At 44.3% G+C, this 18,942-nt stretch overlaps 1 pseudogene; it reads right to left on the minus strand.

Annotated features, from left to right (window-relative positions):
* LOC132822042 (cyclic AMP-responsive element-binding protein 1-like) overlaps positions 1-18,942 on the minus strand; it is an 89,538-nt pseudogene that overhangs the window by 30,243 nt on the left and 40,353 nt on the right.

Consider the following 18,942-nt stretch of genomic DNA (forward strand, 5'->3'; position numbering starts at 1 on the left):
CTAATTATTTGCCAAATTTCTTCAGCTGTCTTGCCTTTGACTGCTCTTTTCTTCCCCCAGAGTATTCACAGCCAATTCCTTCCTTAGGTCAGTATAATTATCATTGCCTAACACTCTCATGTATGACTCAGTCTTCTCTCTTTCAAGCGGAATGTGAAACTCCAGCATGATGTGGTTACTCCTTCCAAGGCAAAGCTCATCAACCAATCCTTCCTTGTTACGTAATATCAACTCTAAATTAGATTAGATTCACTACAGTGTGGAAACAGGCCCTTCGGCCCAACCGACCCTCCGAAGAGTAACCCACCCAGTCCCATTTTCCTCTGAGTAAAGTACCTAACTCTATAGACAATTTAGCATGGCCAAATCACCGACCTGCACATCTTCGGACTGTGAGAGGAAACACACGCAGACAGGGGGAGAATGTGCAAACTACACGCAGACAGTCCCCCGAGGCTGGAATCGAACCTGTGACCCTGATGCTGTGCTAACCACTGAACCACCATTCTCTGGTTGGTTCCATGACGTCCTCCTCTCAGAAATAATCTCTCATACACTCTATGAATATTTATTCAAGGATATCACTGTTGAGATGACTATTTGAGCCGATTTGCATGTTCATACCACCCATAGTTACTGTTGTGCCCTTGTTACAATCCCTCACTCTTTTCTACCTCAGAATTACTTTGGAGGGACAGCGGTTGAAAATTACTCTTCCCAAGAGCTTTCTTCTCTTGATTTTTATTTGCACTGAGACGGATTTCAAATATTTTTTGACATAAAACACTTTGAAAAGGTCTGAGATCCCACTCACACGAACAAATGTTTATTTTCTTTTCATTAGCTACATTTCACAGTAAATATCGAGGATTTAAGAGGGCTAAAAGTGGTCATGAGATATCGATAGCAAACAGGGTTGAGGAAAATCCCAAAGACCTATTTTCATATATAAGGAGCAAGCGGGTTTCTAGAGAAATGTTTAGGCCACACAAGGACAAAGGAAGAAAGTTATGCATTGAGTCAGATAAAATGGGTGAGATTCTTAGCGAGTACTTTGCTTCTGTATTCACCAAGGAGAGGGACATGACGGATGTTGGGGTTAGGAATAGATCTCTGAGTACTCTGGGTCAAGTCCACATAAAGAGGGAGGAAGTTTTGGATACTCCAAAAATGTATTAAGGAAGACAAGCCCCCAAGTCTGGATGGGATCAACCACAGGTCACTGAGGGGTGTAGTGTGGAAATAACTGGGGTTTTAACATATATTTTTGCAGGATGATTTTGCAGGGTGAGGTCCCAGAGGAGTGGCGAATTTCTAATATTTTCCCCTTGTTTAACCTGGATAATGGGGATAATCCAGGAAATTGTAGACCGGCAGGCCTGATATCAGTGGTAGGGAAGCTGCTAGAGAAGACATTGAGGGACTTGAGTAAGGCGTTTTATTAGGTTCCCCATGGTCGGCTGATGGAGAAGGTGATGTCGCATGGATTTCAGGGTGTTTTATGCAGATGGATAGAGAACTGGCTGAGCAACAGAGACAGAGACTAGTAGTGGAAGAGAATTTCTCAACATGGAGACCTATGACCAGCTGTGTGCAACAGCTATCCGTGCTGGGACCACTGTTGTTTGTGATACATATCAATGATTTGGAAGAAATTATTGTTTGCCCGATTAGAAAGTTTGCAGATTATACTAAGAATGTTGGAGTAGCAGATAGTGAAGGGCACTGTCAGAGAATACAGCAGAATATAGATAGATTTGGAGATGGGCACAGACATGGCAGATGGAATTCAAACTGTGCAAATGGAAAGTGATGCATTTTGAAAGAACCAGTTGAAGAGTGAACAACACAGTAAATGGAAAAGTCCTGGGGAAAATTGATTTACAGCGAGATCTGGGTGTTCGGGTCCATTGTTTCCTGAAGACACCAACATAGGTCAGTAAAGTGGTCAAAGTGGCATATGGCATGCTTTCCTTCATTGGACCAGGTGTTGATTACAAGCATTGGCAGGTCAAGTTACAGTTGCATAGGACTTGGGTTTGGCCGCATTTGGAATGCTGCATATAGTTCTGGTCACCACATTAACAAAAGGATGGGGATGCTTTGAGTAGGGTACAAAGTAGGTTCACCAGGATGCTGCCTGGGTTGGACAGTGCTGGTTATGAAGAAAGATTAAGTAGATTAGGACTATTTTCATTACAAAGTCGAAGGTTGAGGTCTCCAAAATCAAGACAGATATACAAAGGGTGGATAGCAAGAAGCTTTTTCCCCAGATTGTGGAACTCAATTACTTTGGGTCATGAGTTCAAAGTAAGAGGGGAAATGTTTAGGGCAGATATATGTGGGAAGTTCTTTACACATAGGACGGTGGCAGCCTGGACCATGTGGCCAGCAGAGGTGGTAGGGGCAGGAACGATAGCGTTATCTAAGATGTATTTAGACAGAAACATGAATGGGCAGGGAGCAGAGGGATACAGACCCTTAGAAAATAGGTGGCAGGTTTAGAAAATAGGAGGATCTGGATCAGCATAGGCTTGGAGGGCTGAAGTGTCTATTCCTGTGTTGGAATGTTCGTTGCTTTTATCACTCATTCTAAAAATAGCAAGTTTTCAACTTATTGTATGCTACATGATAATATAAATGATTTATTTATTTGATAGTGCATGTCAAATTATTGGCATTTCTAAATTATAGTCACAGGGTCAAAGAGATGTACAGCATGGAAACAGATCCTTCAGTCCAACTTGTCCATGCTGACCAGATATTACAAACCAATCTAGTTGCACCTGCGAGCACTTAGCCCATTTCCCTCTAAACACTTACGATTTATACACCCATCCAGACGCCATCTAAATGTTGCAGTTGTACTAACGACCATCACTTCCTCTGGCAGTTCATTCCACGCACGTACAACCCTCTGAGTGAAAAAAATGCTCCTTACATCTCTTTTACATTTTTCCCTTCCTAACTGAAACCTATGCTCTCTAGTTCTGGACTCCCCCACCCCTGGGCAAAGACCTTGTCTATTTACCCTATCCATGCCCCTCATGATTATTTTTAGCGTTTATAAGTTCACCCCTCAATCTCCAACGTGTTCAACCTCCAGCTATAGCTCAAACCCTCCAAACTTGGCAACATACACGTAAATCTTTTCTGAACCCTTTCAAGTTTCACCTGATCGATCAGGGCCTGGGGATTTTTGCATCTTCATGCGTTTCAAGACATCGAATAATTCTTCCTCTGTAATATGGACATTTTTCATGATATCACTATCTATTTCTCTGTAAATCTACATCTCCCATGTCCTTCTCCTGAGTAAACACTGATACAAAATACTCATCTAGTATCTGTCCCATCTCCTGCGGCTCCACACAAGGCTGCCATGCTGATCTTTGGGCTCTTTTCTCTCCCTGTTTACCCTTTTGTTCTCAATGCATTTGTAAAATCCTTTTGGATTATCCTTAACTCTATTTGCCAAAGCTATCTCATTTCCCCTTTTTGCCTTCCTGATTTTCCTCTTTAGTATACTCCTCTTGCCTTTATACTCTTCTCAGGATTCACTCGATCTATCCTGTCTGTACCTGTCATATTCTTCCTTCTTATTCTTAACCAGCTCTTCAATGTCTTTAGTCATTCAGCACTCTCTATATCTACCAGCGTTTCTTTTTACCCTAACAAGAATATACTGTCTCTGGACTCCGGCTATCTAATTTCTGAAGGCTTCCCATTTTCAAGCCGTCTGCTTACCTGCGAACATTTTCCGCCATCAACTTTTGAAAGATCTTGCCTAATACCGTCAAAATTGGTCTCTCTCTCATTTAGAACTTCAACTTTTAGATCTAGTTTATCCTTTTCCATCATTATTTTAAAACTAATAGAATTGTTGGCAAATAACTGCAGCTCACACATTTCAGATGAGAAATTAAATCGATTGATTATATTTAAATGTTATAATTCTATTTGATTGTTCAATCAAATGCTCACTCTGAATATTCAATCTGGCAGATGTCAACTATTTTGCAAATGATAGAGCGACAATGTATGCATTTGAATACCGAAATTCAATGTTAAATTGTGATCAGCAAAATAGTCAGACAACATGTTCTTGTTCAACACAAAACAAAATATGTATTCTTTCCTTTTGTATAATAAAAGTGTTTATATTTAATTCCATCAATATAGAATCAATTTGATTGTTTTCAGAGATGATGCAGTTATTGTTCAGTTGAATAATTGTAGCTAATACCTTATTATTGCACGATTCACAAACATGGCAAACTCCTGATTATCGTACAGGTCAGTAAACCCGTCACTTTGCATTATGACCGACTTTAAAAATGGATTCCTTAAGGGTGGATTCGGATAGAGTGCATGTAGGACTCAGAGAGACACTGGCCTTGTCCTGAATCTGTGAAGAGAGTTTCCGACCTGGGTCAGGGCAGTCATTCAAACATTCCCTCACAGAGAATCATTTGAAATCCACCTGGAGCAGGACGAAACTAGCCAACAGGCTATCACTGCTCTCAGTGTAGGTATAAATGCTGTCTAAATTAGATACCAATGACTGACCAGGAACCATGCCTTCCAAATTCACGATCAGTCAGAGCCTGGCCCAGGGAGCAGATGTATGGTCATGGAGTGCCAGAATGACATCGCACAAGTTATGTACGGTGATGACATCTGTCATGTCCCCCATACTCTATACATCTGCACCCTGGACCAGGCACTGGCTGATAACATTCACAATTGATGTTCTATTGTTGCATTTTGTGTCTTACAGTGAACCCTCTGAAACTATATCCAATAAGTGTATCTTCACATTCAACAGTATCAAAATAAAATTATACATGCCTGTGGATGCTAAGATACTAGTTCAAAGGTCACCCAGCAGAATGTATCTGAAGTAACCAGGAGCAAACGGCAAGCCAAAAATCGTTTTATTAACTGAACTTGGTGGATTTTGTCTGGTCTTGGTAACCACACTGGTCCCTCACTCAGGACTAAAAGAGATCATACTAGATTATGAGACTGGGAAGATCACCACAAAATACTTAAAATCCTGAAGTGAGAAAGTGCTTTAGGAGTAAATGTTAAATAGATTAGAAAGGGTCTGCTGGCAGGAGGAGTGCAGTGGGAAGGGGAACCATTGTCAGGGTTTAATGTCACAATAGGAACAGGGAGAAGTGAAGGTGCTGGAGGTGGTGAGAGAGTGTTACAGAGAGTGGTTAGGGCCTGAATCGTGTTACAATGGCAGTACGGATTGCTGCAGCTGGAGATGTTTGCAGAAGTAGGGAGGGATATATGTATTTTTATTTATTCATTCATGGAATGTGGGTGTCACTGCCTGGACTAACATTCTTTGACCCCACTGCTAATTACCCACAGGGCAGCTCAGAGTCAGCCACATTGCTGTGGGTCTGGAGTCACATGTCGTCCAGGCAAGGTTAGAATGTCAGATGTTCTTCCCGAAAGGAGGTAAGTGAACCAGCTGAGTTCTTCTGACTGAACAACAATGTTTTTATGATAGCCTCACCAATGTATTTTACAGATACAACATGACATCCTACTCTCAATGCTCTGCCCAATGAAGGTAAGCATCCCAAATACCTGCTTCACCAGCCTGTCTACCTGTGACACCACATTCAAAGTACTGTGTACCTGCATCCCTGGGTCACTGACTGACAACACTACCCAGGGCCCGAACATTAACTGTACAAGTCCCACCCTGGTTTGTTTCACCAAAATGGAATACTTCACGTTTGTCTGATTAAACTCCATCTGCTATTCTTCAGCCCACTATCCCAGCAGTACTGTTCATCCTGTTGGATCATATATAACCTTCTCCACTAACCACTTTACCACCAATGCCAGTATCACACAAGAAGCTTATGTACCAGGAAACCAATATTCCCAACCAAACCATTTAACCAGACGACAAACAACAGTGGACCCACTCCACCGCGGATCACATGTCTCCAGTCAGGAAAAAAACATGTCTCCCATCACCCTCTGTCTCCTACCACAAAGCCAATTTTGTATCCAGTTGACTAGCTCCTCCTGAATGCCATATCCTTTTACATTGATCTGAACGTATTACCCAGTTTACCATACAGAACATAGAACACAGAACAATACACCACAAGACCCTTTGGTCATGATGCCATGCCAATCTTTAACCCGACTGTAAGATCAAACTAACTTCCATACACTTCATTTTACTATCATCCATATGCCTATCCAAGAGTCTGTTAAATGTCCCGTTCCACCCACCCACCACTCTGTGTAATGAACCTACATCTGAAATCTCCCCTTACCCATCCTCCAATCACCTTATAATTATGCCCCCTTGTACCATGCATGCCATGGGATAAAGAGGTATCTCACTATTCACTCTATCACTGCCTCACACCATCTTGTTCACCTCGACCATGTCACCCCTCACCCTTCTTCACTCCAATGAGAAAAACCTTAGGTCCCTCAACCTTTCTTCATAAGACATGCTCTCCAGTCCAGGTGGCATCCTGTTAAACACCCTCTTTACCCTCTCTAAAGCTTTCACATCCTTCCTGTAACGAGGGGACCAAAGCTGAGCACAATATTCTAATTGGGATTTAAACAGGGCTCTATAGAGCTGCAGCATAATTTCTTGGCTTTAAAACTTCATCCCCCAGCTCATGAAAGTCAAAATCAACATATTCCTTCTTAACAACATTATCAGCTTGGGTGGCAAATTTGGTCATGAAATCCAAGATCCATCTGTTCCTCCACATTATTCAGTATTCTGCCTTTCCCCCTCTATTCTGCATTCAAGTCTCACCTACCAAAATGCATCACTTCACACCTTTCCAGATTTGACTTCATCTGCCACTTCTCAGCCCAGCTCTTCATCCTGTCAATGTCCCGTTGCAACCTCCAATAGACATCCACACTATTCACCACTCCACCAACCTTCATCTCATTGGCAAAGTTACTAACCAAATCTTCCACTCACACATCCAAGTCATTCATAAACTCACAAAGAGCAGAGGTCCTGTAACCTCTCCCTGCAGAAAGTCACTGGTCACCAAGCTCCAGGCTAAATGCTTTCCATTTGTCACCACCCTCTGTCTTTTATGGGCCAGGAATCCTGTATCCAGACAGACAGGATTCCCCGCATCCCATGCTCTGTACTTTCTCAATGAGCCATAAATGTGTTTTATCACATTCTCAAAGGATTCAATAACATTTGTGAGGCATGACCTGTCCTTTACTAAGCCATGGTGACTCTCTGTAATCAAATTATGGTTTTCCAAGGAATCATGAATCCTGTCTCTCAGAGTCCACTCTGATAATTTGCACATCACAGCCAGAAGACTGACAGGTTTGTAGTTCCCAGGATTATCTCTATTCCCTTTCTTGAACAACGTATGGCTGATTCACCTAACCTGCACATCTTTGAACTGTGGGTGGAAACCGAAGCACCTGTCAGAAACCCATGCAGACATGGAGAGAATGAGCAAACTCCACACAGACAGTCACCTAGGGCTGGAATCGAAATCGCGTCCCTGGTGCTGTGAGGCAGCAGTGCTAACCACTGACCCACCGTGCTGACCCATGTAACTCTCTAAAGTCCTGTTTCTGATGCTTGGTTCCTCAACGTTAAGTTAACTTCCTTCTTCCTCTTCACTAGATGTTCTACATCGCTTGGAACTTTGTCAAATGTTTTGCTGAAGTCCATGTAGACAACGTTGACTGCTCTGCCTTCATCTATCTCTTGTCAACCTCCTCAAAGAGTCAACCCAGTTTGTGAAACATGGTTTCCCACTCACAAAGCTATGCTGAATATCTCTAATCAGCCTTTGCCTTTCCAAGTATATGTAGCTCTTTTCTCTCAGAATCTCCTCCAACAACTTACCCAGCACTGGCTCACTGGGCTGTGATTTCCTGGCGTTTCCCTGCAGACCTAAAGTGATGGAACAGCATTAGCCACCTTCCAGGTTTCTGGTAACTCATTGTGTCTGTTGATAATATAATTATCCTTGTTTGGGACACTACAATCTCTTCCCTAGCTTCCCACAATATTCTAGCATAGACATCATGAGCTACTTAGGATTGACCTACCTTTATTTGTTTTAAGATTCCACCACTTTCTCTTCTCTGGTGAGGATTCTTTCCAAGACATCACTATTTATTTCCCCAAGTTCCCGAGCTTCCATGTCTTTCTCCACACTAGCTTCTGACAACACTACTTTAACTAATATCTCACCTACCTCCTGATAGTTAAGGGGCCCTATTCTCTCCCAAGTTACTCCTTAGCCTTTATTGAAACTTGTAGAAAGGTCTCTGAAAATTTAAATAAACTGTACCCTCGGTACAGCCACTCCTACACCCGTATCTATTCTGCCATTTATTCTCACACCAATAAAAATACAATCCAACAGGCTCAAAACCACATTATCTTTTTATTAAAAGTGTTTCTAAGGGTCAATTATTGTTCAAAGTTTGTGCGAAGATTTGTAGCTCGGGTGCTCGTTGTTGTGGTTCTGTTCGCTGAGCTGAAAGTTCTTGTTGCAAACGTTTCGTCCCCTGGCTAGGTGACATCATCAGTGCTTTGGAGGCTCCTGCGAAGCGCTTCTTTGATGTTCCCTCCGGTATTTATACTGGTCTGTCCTTGCCGCTTCCGGTTGTCAGTATCAGCTGTCCGCTGTAGTGGTTGGTACATTGGGTACAGGTCGATGTGTTTGTTGATGGAGTTTGTGGATGAATGCCATGCCTCTAGGAATTCCCTGGCTGTTCTCTGTCTGGCTTGCCCTATGAGAGTAGTGTGTTGTTGTTTATTGACACACTCTTTCTAACACATTCCAGCTCCCGACTTGCTGTCAGGGTTACACGATGTGGTTTCAGACTTACAGCAGAAAGGATTATGGGAGTTCTTGCTTATCAATCTGAAAACGGTAGCTTACAGGGTCAACAGGTAATAGAGGCTTTGGAAATAGGGTGACTGAAGAACAGTATGAGATTAGGAGTGATGTGTGGACTGAATGAGATTATGGGCACAGAATGCAGTGGTGACTGAAGAACGAGATAGGGAGTGCTGTGGGGCCTGAAAGAGGACAGAGAGATATGGAGGGCTGTTGGGACTGAAGGAGGTTGCACAGATCAGGAGGATCATGGGGATTGAAGGAGGTTACTCTGAATGGGAGGGTCGTCGAGTCTGGATGCGATTATGGAGCCAGGGAGGGTCGTGGGCACTTTTGGACTGGCATTTTTGATAAGGGATAGCACTACAGCTGTTCTGAGGGAGGATATTCCCGGAAATACATCGAGAGAAGTTATTTGGGTGGAACTGAGAAATAAGAAAAGGGTGATCACCTTATTGGGATTGTATTATAGACCCCCAATAGTCAGAGGGAAATTGAGAAACAAACTTGAAAGGAGATCTCAGTTATCTGTAAGAATAATAGGGTAGTTATGGTAGGGGATTTTAACTTGCCAAACATCGGCTGGGACTGCCAGAGTGTTAAAGGTTTAGATGGAGATGAATTTCTTACGTGTGTACAAGACAATTTTCTGATTCAGTATGTGTATGTACCTACTAGAGAAGGTGCAAAACCTGACCTACTCTTGGGAAATAAGGCAGGGCAGGTGACTGAGGTGTCAGTGGGGGAGCACTTTGGGACCAGCGACCATAATTCTATTAGATTTAAAATAGTGATGGAAAAGGGTAGGCTATATCTAAAAGTTGAAGTTCTAAATTGGAGAAAGGCCAATTTTGATAGTATTAGGCAAGAACTTTCGAACACTGATTGGAGACAGATGTTCACAGGTAAAGGGATGGCAGGAAAATGGGAAGCCTTCAGAAAGGATAACAAGAATCCAGAGAAAGTATATTCCTGTCAGGGTGAAAGGAAAGGCTGGTAGGTATAGGGAATGCTGGATGATTAATGAAATTGAGGGTTTGGTTTAGAAAAAGAAGGAAGCATATGTCAAGTATAGACAGGATAGATCGAGTGAATCCTTAGAAGAGTATAAATGAAGTAGGAGTTTACTTAAGAGGGAAATCAGGAGGGCAAAACGTGGACATGAGATAGATCTGGCAAATAGGATTATTGAGAATGCAAAGGGTTTTTACAAATGTATTAAGGACAAAGGGTAACTAGGGAGAGAATAGTGCCCCTCAAAGGTTAGCAAGGCGGCCTTTGTGTGTAGCCACAGAAAATGGGGGAGATACGAATTGAATATTTTGCATCAGTATTTACTGTGGAAAATGAAATGGAAGATGTAGACTGTAGGGAAATAGATGGTGACATCTTGCAAAATGTCCAGATTGCAGAGGTGAAAGAGCTGGATGTCTTGAAACGGTTAAAAGTGGATAAATACCCAGGTCCTGATCATGTGTACCCGAGAACTCTGTGGGAAGCTAGAGAAGTGATTGCTGGGCCTCTTGCTGAGATATTTGTATCATCGATAGTCACAGGAGAGGTGCCGGAAGACTGGAGATTGGCAAATGTGGTGCCACTGTTTAAGAAGGGTGGTAAGGACAAGCCAGGGAACTATAGACCGGTGAGCCTGACCTCGGTGGTGGGCAAGGTGCTGGAGGGAATCCAGAGGGACAGGACATATGTGTACTTGGAAATGCAAGGACTGATCTGGGATAGTCAACATGGCTTTGTGCGTGGGAAATCATGTCTCACAAACTAGATTAAGTTTTTTGAAGAAGTAAGAAAGAAAAGTGATGAGGACAGAGCAGTAGATGTGATCCATATGGACTTCAGTAAGGCGTTTGACAAGGTTCCCCACAGGAGACTGATTAGCAAAGTTAGATCTCATGGAATACAGGGAGAAGTAGCCATTTGGATATAAAACTGGCTCAAAGGTAGAAGACAGAGGGTGGTAGTGGCGGGTTGTTTTTCAGGCTTGAGGCCTGTGACCAGTGGACTGCCAAAAGGATCGGTGCTGGTCCTGCTACTTTTTGTCATTTACATAAATGATTTGGATATGAGCATATGAGGTACAGTTAGTAAGTTTGCAGATGACAACAAAATTGGAGGTGTAGTGGACAGCGAAGAGGGTTACCTCAGATTACAGCAGGATCTGGACCAGATGGGCCAATGGGTTGAGAAGTGGCAGATGGAGTTTAATTCAGATAAATGCGAGGTGCCGCATTTAGTGACAGCAAATCTTAACAGGACTTATACACTTAATGGTAAGATCCTAGGGAGTGGTGTTAAACAAAGACACCTTGGAGTGCAATTTCATAGCTCCTTGAAAATGAAGACGCAGGTAGATAGGATAGTGAAGAAGGCAAATGGTATGCTTTCCTTTAGAAACAGAATGGGAAATTAGACTGATGCAATGAAGGATACACAATGAGGGAGAATGGCACTGAGTCCCACAGAGATCTGGAAAATCCCAGTCTCCATCCCCAGCCTACGTCTCTCTGGAATGGAGAATTCTGTTAGCTCAGGATCTGCAGGACCTGCAAGAGTGAGAGGCACTGACAGAGGCAGCAATTAGACCCTCACAGTGAGGGATACCGCATGGAGAGAGACTGAGTGATATTAGCAGTGTGCTGGAAGGTGTCAGGATCACACAATGGTATGATTAGAAGAGGTTCTGACCAGTGAGCACTCAGGGAGGATAGAGCTATTTTATTGGGATAGACTCCTCTGGTACTTGGATTATGTCCTGTGCGATAAACGGACACAGATGAGTAGGGGGACAGGTCTGAGGTGAATGGTAATTCCCAAGACCAAAGAGAAAGGTGAAATATTGGAATACCATGGAGATGAGGATGAAGACCAAAAGAAAGAAACAGTAAGGGACTGAGTTTAATTCGAATATTACATTGTCAAACAGATTTGTGACAGGAAATTATTGCTTAAAATAAAGTAAACACCATTTCTGCCCCTCTCAATTCCTCATACACCACAAGTGACATCACTTCCACCACTTACATTATCGCTGATATCACACGCTCAGTGACTTCCGCACTCCCTACTGCGTGTTTGCCACCACTTCCGTCCTCACCAACACCACTCACTTGTATTCTGCTGACACCCCACCCCCAGAACCCTGAGGGGAACACCACCCCTGCTCATGACTCCAACCCCAATCCCCCGAACACCACACCCACTCCAGTTTCAGGCTCTGTCCCTTCCCCCAGCTCCAAACCTACGCCAGGTCCTGGCTACCAGTCCTGCCAAGTTTTCACCATTCCCCCTGACCTCCTCCTCACTGAAGACGAAAGATCAGTCCACAGCAAAGGCCTCACCTTTATCCCCCTCCATCCACGCATCAATGAATTTAATACACGCCGTGATGTTGAACACTTATTCCGCTGCTGCCAAGCTGGCTTTTACAATCAGGATTCCCACCCACTTTCTGAGGACCCCTTTGCCCACCTCCAACACACTCCATCCACCTGGACTCCCAGTGCTGGCCTATTACCTGCCTTCGATCTCTTCATTTGCAACTGCCGCTGAGACATTAACTGCCTCAACCTATCTACCCCCTCCCCCACTCCAACCTCTCACCCTCACAATGCGCAGCCCTCCACTCCTGACCACACTATCAAACCAGCAGATAAAGGGGGTGCAGTGGTAGTTTGGCACACTGATCTTTACACAGCTGAAGTCATGATGCCAACTCGAAGACACTTCCTCTTACCGCCCCCTCGACCATGATCCATCTCCCATCACCATACCATCATCTCCCAGACCATACAGAACATCATCATTTCAGGAGGAGTTCTCCCACCCACAGCTTCCAACCTCATTGTCCGGAATCACCCGGTTCTACCTCCTCCCCAAGATGCACAAGCCTAACCACGCCAGCTGACCCATTGTCTCAGCATGCTCCTACCCCACCGAACTCATCTCTCCCTACCTCGACATTGTCCTATTCCCCAGTCCAGTAACTCCCCACATTCGTTCAAGACACCATCCACGCCCTCCACCTCCTCCAAAACTTCCGATTCCATGGCGCCCAACGCCTCATCTTCACGATGGATATCCAATCCCTCTAGACCTCCATCCGCCACGACCAGGGCCTCCAAGCCCTCCATTACTTCCTCTCCCGATGTCCCCAACAGTACCCTTCCACCAACATTCTCATTCATTTGGCTGAACTTGTCCTCACCCTTAACAATTTTTTCTTCAAATCCTCCAACTTCCTCCAGACCAAAGGGGTAGCCATGAGCACCCGTATGGGCCCCAGCTCTGCCTGTCTCTTTGTTGGCTACGTAGAACAGTCCATCTTCCGTCGTTACACCGGCACCACTCCCCACGTCTTCTTCCACTACACTTTCGACTGCATTGGAGCTACCTCGTGCTCCCTCGAGGAGTTTGAGCAATTCATCAACTTCACGAACACATTCTACCCTGACCTTAAATTTACTTGGATCATCTCTGACACCTCCATTCCCTTCTTGGACATCTCCATCCCCATTTATGACGACCGACTTGATACTGACATTTTTTACGAACCTACCGACTCCCACAGCTGGCTAGATTGCACCTCTTCCCACCCTACCACCTGCAAAGTTGTCAATCTGTATTCCCAATTCCTCCGCCTCCACCGTACCGGCTCCCAAGGAGGGGCAGTTCCACCACAAAACACACCAGGTGGCCTCCTTATTTCGAGATCACAATTTCTCTTCCCACGTGGTAAAAGAGGCCCTCCTACGCATCTTGTCCACATCCCGCATCTCCGCCCTCACACACCAACCCTCCAACTGTAACAAGGACAGAACCCCGCTGGTGCTCACCTTCCACCCTACCAACTTTCCCAGTAACCAAATCATCCGCTGACAATTGTGCCACCTCCAAACGGAAACCACCACCAGGGATATATTTCCCTCCCCACCCGTTTCCGCTTTCCGCAAAGACTGTTCCCTCAGTGACTACCTGGTCAGGTCCACGCCCCCCAAAATCCCACCCTCCCTTCCTGCCACCTTCACCTGCCACTGTAGAAATTGCAAAATCTGTGCCCACACCTCCTCGCTCACCACCATGCACGGCCGCAAAGGAGCCTTCCACATCCAAAGTTTTACCTGCACATCCACCAATATCATTCATTGTATCCTTCCTCCCGATGCGGACTCCTCTACATTGGGGAAACTGAACAGGAACTAGCAGAGCGTTTTAGGGAACATCTCCGGGACACCCGCACCAATCAACCACACCGCCTTGTGGCCCAACATTTCAACTCCCCCTCCCACTCTGCCGAGGACATGGAGGTCTTGGGCCTCCTAAACCGCCGCTCCCTCACCACCCAACGCCTGGAGGAAGAACGCCTCACATTCCGCCTTGGAACACCTCAACCGCAGGGCATCAATGTGGACTTCAACAGTTTCCTCATTTCCCTTTCCCACACATCACCCTAGTTCCAAACTTCCAGCTCAGCACCGTCCTCATGACCTGTCCTAATGGCGTATCTTCCTTCCCAACTATCCACTCTGCCATTCTCTCTGACCCAGCACCTTCTTCCCTACCCCATTTACCTATTGTACTCTATGCTACTTTCTCCCCATCCCCACCCCCCTCTCATTTATCTCTCCACCCTACAGACTCCCCGCCTCTGTTCCTGATGAAGGGCTTTTGCCCGAAATGTCGATTTTCCTGTTCCTCGGATGCTGCCTGATCTGCCATGCTTTTCCAGCACCACTCTAATCTAGACTCTGGTTTCCAGCATCTGCAGTCCTTGTTTTTACCTTACTGGAGGAGGAGACGACTGAGATCAGGTATGTTGTACACACTGAAGCAAGTTACAGTGATAGGGATGGTAGTCCGAAATGCAGTACATTTCAAATATGTGGAGGGACTATTGGGAAGCGAGGAGGTTACAGCGATAGGAACTGTTCTGGCAATTAAAAATTATTGAAGACACTGGTCCGCAAGACATGCCATAAATACAGAGTTTCAGAGTAGCGAGTCTTAGTACAACAGAACTTACATTAGGAGTGGTGATTGAGCTTGGGGTGTGTGTGTACCGTGCTCCCCTCCAGCACTGTATCTATGTCATGTTATGTAAACAGATTTTTGGAGCCCGCTCATTGTTCTTTGCACTGTGAGCTGTGGGTGATCTTACCTCACTACAGGATTTATTGAAGGCTCCAGATCTCCTTTCCCTTTGTCTCTCTCTGGCAGACCAACTGCGTTCAATGTGGTGAAGGACCACCACCCCGCAACTGGGAAGGTTATTGAGTCAGGACTTTCCTGAGTACCTACACGAGACAGAGAAATAGACAGAATGGGAAATTAAATAGATGCAGTGAGGGTTACACATGGAGAATGGCACTGAGTCCCACAGAGATCTGGAAAATGGAGCGATATTAAGTAATAGTCCCAGATTGCTGGAATATGTCAGGATCACACAGTCATCTTGGAAGAGCGGGTTTAGCTTCAGGATCCCCTGGTATCAGTTCTTAGGGATGAGCATCCTGTGAGCAGGTGAAGTGATGGCATAGTGGTATTATTGCGAGAGAATGTGTCCAAAACCTCAGCTAATGTTCAGGGGAGGTAGGTTTGAATCCCACCATCTGAAAAGGAGACAATTGAAATCAATAATTTTAAAAATAATAATTAACAATCCACAAATAAGTATGAAACCATTACTGATGTACAACAAATCCAAATGGTTGTCCTTTCGAGTAGGACATCTGCCCATCCTGACATGGTCTGCACGACATACCCACAGCAAAGTGTTTGCCTCTCAATGACCCTCTGAATGGCCGAGTAAGTTACTCAGTTCAAGTGCAGCTGGGGCTGGGCAAGAAAGGCTGGTCAGCCAGAGACACTCACATCCCATACCTGATTTAATAAATAATCCATTAGGATGGTCCCCCTGGAACTGAGCTGGGACCTGTGTCCTGGCCAGTCATGGAGAGAGGTTTATGGACAGGACTTTTAAACTGACAGAGAGGATGCAGGGACAGGGTTCAGGTGAAAGGAGCTTTCCAAATCCAAAGGGAAAAGGTGAAACATAAGAACAGCAAGGGAATGTGGCTGAAGATAAGCAGAAAGGAACAGAAAGGACGGAGATTAACTAAAATTGTACATCAGCAAATAGATTTGTGACAGAAAATTGTGAGAAAGAGTATATTATGTTCTTTTTAATGGACAACGTCGCTGCAATAAGGTCGATCAATTTGTGACACAGAGATAAAAGAAACCAGGGAGACATGGTGACAGGGTGAACAAAAACATTTTGTGGTTCACAACCTTGTGCAAACTCAGGCAAAACAGACAACGCTAACAATAATGGATACCAAAGGCATTACAGAGAAAGCATTTGGCCTCAGATCATGAAGTAGAGTCAGTCTGAATGTAAATTCTGGCTACTACTTGCCAAGGACACAAGCAGCAGAACACTTTTAGCCACCGAACAGTATAGCATTGCTCATCACTGCATTAAACAGGAACTCAGTGCAATTGTTAACAAAGGCTTGGGGATAATTTTGGAAAACTTCAATATTTATATAATCTGGGACAATCGCATGGTCAACATTTATATTGGAAGAGGAGTTCAGTTATTTTTTTTCAGTGTTTTTCTGAAAAACACATTGTGCAACTGTTAAGGGACATAACTATTGCAGAGCGACCGTGTAATGAAACTTAGTGAATGAGTAATGTCACCTGGAGAGATCCTTCGGGAAATTGTGATAAAGTGCAGTTTAAAGAAATATAAAGTTTTAAAGTGAATCACAAAAAGGACAAGCTACAACTAGAAATAAAAATAGCCAATTACATGAGTTTGAGAGGAGAACTGACCAAGGTAAATAGACTAAACAGACTGAAACATGTGTCTGTAAATGGACAGTGGAAAACATTTAAAGGAACAGTATAAAACACTCAACAGAAGGACATTCCATTGAAACAGTAAAAACCTCAGCAAGAAATCCCCACTGGTCCCTCACTCAAGACAAAAGAGATCATACTAGATTATGAGGCTGAGACGATCAGCACAAATTACTTAAAATCCTGAAGTGTGAGAGTGTTTTAGGAGTAAATGTTAATGGATTGCAATGGGTCTGCTCGCAGGAGGAGGGCTGTGGGAAGGGAAACCTCTGTCAGGGTTTATTGACATGATAGTAACAGGGAGAGCTGAAGGTGCTGGAGGTAGTGAGAGTATTACAGAGAGTGGTCAAGGTGTTACAAAGCCAGTACGAATGGCTGCAGCTGGAGGGATTTGTAGAGATAGGGAAGAACATATGTATTTTTATATATTCATTCATGGGTTGTAGGTGTCACTGCCTGGAACAACATTCTTTGACCCCACTGCTAATTACCCAGAGCGTACCTCAGAGTCTGCCATATTGCTGTGGATCTGGAGTCACATGTTAGCCATACCAGGTAGGAATATTTGATATCCTTCCCTAAAGGACGTTAGTGAACTAGATGAGTTCTTCCCACTGATCAACAATGATTTTATGGTGGCCCCACCAATGTCTTTTCCAGCCACAACATGACATCCCAACTCTTACTCTCAATGCTTTGCCCAATGAAGGCAACCACCCAAACGCCTGCTTCACCAGCCTGTCTACAAGTGACACCACTTTTAAGGAACTGTGTACCAGCATCCCTGGTTCTCTGACAACACTACCCAGGGCCCGAACATTAACTGTACAAGTCCCGCCCTGGCTTGTTTCACCAAAATGGAACACTTCACATTTATCTAATTAAATTCCATCTGCAATACTTCAGCCCACTATCCCAGCAGTACTGTTAATCTTGTTGCATCATAGGTACCCTTCTTCACTGTCCACTTTACCACCAATTCCAGTGACACCCAAGAAGCTTACTTACCAGGAAACCAATATTCCCATCCAAACTATTTATCCAAAATGACAAACAACAGTGGACCCACTACACCACGGGTCACATGCCTCCAGTCAGAAAAACAACATGTCTCCCATCACCCTCTGTCTCCTACCATCAAGCCAATTTTGTATCCAGCTCACGAGCTCCTCCTGAATGCCAAGTCCTTTCTACACTGATCTGAGCTTATTACCCATTTTTTCCAAACAGAACATAGAACACAGAACAGTTCAGCCCAAGGCCCTTCGGCCATGATTTCATGCCAACCTCTTATCCAACTGTGAGATAAAACTAACCTACATACCCTTCATTTTACTACTATCCATCTGTCTATCCAAGAGTCTATTAAATGTCCCTAAAGTGTCTAAATTTACTATTATCATTGGCAGTGCATTCCAACCACCTACCATTCTCTATCCTCTTATCCATCCTCCAATCACCTTAAAATTATGCCGCCTTGTTATAGCCATTTATTCCATAGGAGAAAAAGTCTCTGACTATTCGCTCTCTCTTGTGCCTCTCATCATCTTGTTCACCTCTACCAGGTCGCCCCGCCCCCTTCTTCACTCCCACAAGAAAACCTTAGCTCCCTCAAACGTTCTTCATAAGAAATGCCCTTCATTCCAGGTAGCATCCTGGTAAATCTCCCTGTGTACACTCTCTAAAACTTGCACATCCTTCCTGCAAAGACGGGACCAGAACTGAACATGATATTCCAAGTGTGCTCTCACCGGGACACTATAAAGATGCAGTAAAACCTCACTGCTCTTAAAACCAATCCCCTTCTAACGAAAGCCAGCACAACATATGCCTTTATAACAACCCTACCAACGTGCGTGGCAATTTTGAGGCATCTATGGACATGGACCCCATTGTCTCTCTGTTTCTCCACACTGCCAAATATTCTAACTTTCACCCTGTATTCTGTATTCAAATTTGACCTTCCAGAATGAATCACTTCACACTTTTCCAGATTGAACTCCATCTGCCACTTCCAGCCCAGCTCTGCGTTCTGTCAATGTCCCATTGCAACCTATAACAGCCCTCCACATTACCCACTACTCCACAAACCTTCATGTGATTGGCAAACTTACTAAACCCATTCTCCAACATCCAAATCCAAGACATTTATAAAAGTCACAAA

This window comes from Hemiscyllium ocellatum, chromosome 14, assembly GCF_020745735.1.
Source record: "Hemiscyllium ocellatum isolate sHemOce1 chromosome 14, sHemOce1.pat.X.cur, whole genome shotgun sequence".
NCBI lineage: Eukaryota > Metazoa > Chordata > Chondrichthyes > Orectolobiformes > Hemiscylliidae > Hemiscyllium > Hemiscyllium ocellatum.